This window comes from Odocoileus virginianus, chromosome 31, assembly GCF_023699985.2.
Source record: "Odocoileus virginianus isolate 20LAN1187 ecotype Illinois chromosome 31, Ovbor_1.2, whole genome shotgun sequence".
In the NCBI taxonomy this organism is placed as follows: domain Eukaryota; kingdom Metazoa; phylum Chordata; class Mammalia; order Artiodactyla; family Cervidae; genus Odocoileus; species Odocoileus virginianus.
In genome coordinates this window covers 16,349,854-16,353,662 of record NC_069704.1, presented here as the reverse complement: position 1 = coordinate 16,353,662, position 3,809 = coordinate 16,349,854, and positions in this window count along the sequence as shown.

Sequence of the window (3,809 nt, the reverse complement as noted above, 5' to 3'; positions counted from 1 at the left end):
ACGGGGCACCGTGTGTGAGAGCATCCCCAGGACAGATGCACCTTGACAACTCACTGTGTGCTCCTGGGGTTCTGGGATCTGGAACGGAGGCCATCCACCTCGCCTGCCCGCAGGGGAGTAGAAACACATCGGGTTGTCTTCTCAGCTGTGTGATCGCTCACCTTCCACCTCTGGGCTTCGTGAGGGCGAGAACTGGGCTCAGGTGAGATGCTTAGTGAATGAATGTTTCCAGAATTGAACTGTATGTGTGAAAGAGCAGGGCCAGCTCTGTGGGTGTGTGACCTGTGTAGTTGCCCAGTTAGAAAGGCCCTGATGTTGGCTTAATTCTCTGCTGTCTCTGTCTTGAAACTGTTAATAAATTTTAGAATAAGGGCCCCTGGGAATCATGAATCGACCTCAAGGAGGCTTGTTTACTTTAGAGTTCTCCGACCACAAGCTCTCAGGAGCTCCAAAAGCCTGATTTGTCCTTTGGATGGTGACTAAAAAGATGTATAGGAGTTGAACATTCTTACTTGATCACTTTTCTTCATTATGTATGCTTTTGGCTTCATGGTGAGAAAGCTTCCCCCTGCCTTCCCAAGATGATGTATCTGCTGGTCTGTTTCTTTAATTACTGGGTTTATTTTTATTTATCTGCCAACCTGAGATTGCAGGTAAGCACTGCCTTTTGCCAATCGGATAGCTATCATTTTGCCCAAGAAAGATAATAATTCAGGCCTGCCCAGGTAGAAACTTTTACACAGTCTGGCCTGCTGAGTGCTGGGGCTAGTGAAAGGATGGGCTGGATTGGATCATTCAAAACAGGGACTAACCTAGAAAGTTGCGTCTCGGGATCCAGAAATGTCTAGTCCCCCTTCCTGGCGTTGCTCTCTGGGATGCAGAGCAGCTTGTTGAATTAGGGGTCGTTGTTTGCAGGCAGAGGGACCTGGTTTGGATGTCATTGTCTCTAGCATGTATGATTTCTACGAACTTGGGCATCAAAGAGTGAGCAAGCGACAAGGTCTCTATCGTCAGATAGCTGGGAGCCTAGGGGATGGAGCAGGAGGAAGGAAACCATATAACAGCACAGATAGGTAATTATTGATAACAAGCACTGCTGTGTGCTGTGGTAGGACACTGCAGGGAGTTATGACTGTTTAACAGGGAGAGAGGATCGGGGCACAGAAGGCCTCCAGGGGGACATGATGTGTGAAGGAGGAGTTTATCAGGCAAGGGAATGGGGGTGGGGGGGAAGGCAGAGCAGGTGCGAAGCCTGCTTCCCTGAGATGAGGAAAAAGTGCAGGGCACTGGAGAAATTGACAACAGCTGTGTGGAATGGAAGAACTCAGGGGTGAGAGGGATCAGTGAGACTGGACAGGTAGGTGAGGGTACAAAGCAGAGATGAAGATTTTGTTTTCACAGTCTTTAGAACAGGAAGTCATGGAAGCCACTAAGAGAATTTGAAAACTTTGTGTTGTTAAAACTGGTCATCCTGAATGATGGAGGTGGGTTGGATGAGACAGCGTGGGCAAAAGGCCCAACTAAGAGCTAAGGGAAGCCTGGACTTGTTGGTGCATCAGTGGGAAAATCCGAGGGCTATTTAAGGAGAAAACGGGCCTGGGATGGCTTGTTATGGAGGCTGTGAAGACTAGTAACACTCCTCCCCTCCTGGGGGAGTAAGGCTGGAACCAGACGAGGTGGGAACCATATCTGCCCACAGCAGGCATTCAGGGTATTGTGTTCCTTGCTCCTTCTCCATTTTGGGTTTCTGAGGTTCTCCAGCATTGGAGCCCCCATCCCCTGTCCCAGCCTCCGGGATGTCTGCCTACAGCCTCAACTTCTTGGAGAATTCAAGAGCATCAGCTCCCAGGTTTTTTGACTCCGTCCCCTGGCTGCTGTTGCCTACCAAGTAATGGGACCCAGTAGGGAGATCACTGTCAGCCAGAGCCCTCAGCCTTTGTCCTCATGCCACGGAGGCACACGGCTGCCACCACGGACTTGCAGCCCAGACCCTCAGGCTACAGGTGAGGAGAGGCTGTGTGCAGGCGGGGGAGTCCCGTCCGCAGGTGGAGCTGAGGTCCTGCCGACGGCCCTGGGGAACCCGTACTACAGAGTGAGCTCCGCCTGCCCCCTCAGAGCAGGAGTGCGGAGGGGCAGGAGCCTCGGGGCCCTCTTCTCCCAGGTGGTGGCTGGGAGGGCGAGGCTTCACAAGGGCCCTGCTCACCGCCTTGCGCACCTGCGTGAGTGAACGTGCCTGTCGGTGGAGACGCGCAGGCGCGAGCGGAGGAGCACGCGCATTGTGTCCCCTCTCTGCTGGAACACTGGAGCTCGGATCTGCACGTCCAGGCATACGTGGCTCTGGCTGTGTGCACATGCTTGCTTGGAGGTGTGGAATGTGTGTTTCTGTGTGGGTGCACCTCATGGACTGGGGTGTCTCTGTGGGTCCCAGCAGCAGCCCTGGGCCTGAGCAGCCCCGCCCCACCCGAGTCACACATGCGCCCGACGGCCAGCAGGGGGCCCCTGAGCACCACGTGCGGGGCTCCTGGGAAGGGGGCCAGTGGTAAGGACTGCCGGGGCCTTCCTCTCGGCTCTAGTCCCTCCTGCCCTCAGCCCACACGGAAGCAGGGGTATATCCATAGCCAAGGCAGACCTTGCGCGTTGGAGGATGGCTGTGACCTGGAGCAGGTTCCCCGAATGGTGGGGACTGACCTTTCTGCAGGTTGCTAAGACCTGCCACCCTCCTGGTTCCTTGTTGAGCTCTTGCTGGGAGCTGCTCGGCCTGGACCTTGGCAGGCAACAGGCTCACAGGCGAAACCCCCTGTCTTGGGCTGAGGCCTGGGGGGGATGCAGTCTGAGGAAAAGGGCTCCTTCCCTGTGGACCACAGAAGGGGCAGAAGATAATGCTCAGAGATGCCTGCTAACCCCTGCTTGAAGTGGCCACTGCAAGATAGACACATGATGGCTCCCTTTTTTGAAAGTGGGGCAGTAGCATCATCATGAAGGCAGCGTGAGTGCCACAAAGACAGCCAGCGCTGACTGTGCGACCTCAGGAATTGTCAATCTGGAAGGCTCCTCAAGGAACTCGGGACCCGCTGGACTTGACACATGCCTGCGAGAGCCGCCAGTGTCAGGGTCACCGCTGGTGTGGACGCGGGTCTGGATTGTCTCCCCGGTGCTGATTCTGCAGTCCAGGGCCCTGGGCTGCTTGTCTCTGGACCCGCCGTGCCCACTGCAGGGCTGAGCTGGGGCTGGCATTTGCGGGTGCCTTCCTGAGCAGGAACACGGAGTGGGCGTGGATGGTAACTTGGGTGTAGCAGTTGGGGTGATGGAGGCATCATGGGAAGAGACAGGTGGAACTTAATGCTGAGTCTGGACCAGACCTATTCTGGTCGTGCTAGCTAGAACCTGGGAGAGGTAGGCTTCTTGAGAAGGAAGGCTCAGGTCAGACCCTTGCAGACTGAACTGGAAAAGAGCGGAGCCATCAGGTGATCCTGTGGGTTTTATACAGTTTTTTTTGCCAGGCCCTGGGGGTTGCCTGGATGTACCTTAAGGCAGCCCAGTGGTGGTGAGAAGGAAGTGGGGAGGGAGACAGTGGCAAGACTCTGGACCCCTGGCTTCAATTCAGTTGAAGCTGCTCAGTTTTTTGGTTTTTGTTTTTTGAATCTTGAGTACAAATTGGAATTCATTTTTAATCAAGGGAGTATTTATGGAGTGCCTACTGTATGCATCTCACTGTTGTACATTCTAGAGATATTAGATTGATGAAAAAGTAATTGCAGTTTTGGACAGTGAATTTCACATCATTTTAACCAGGCTGAAACACATCTTGA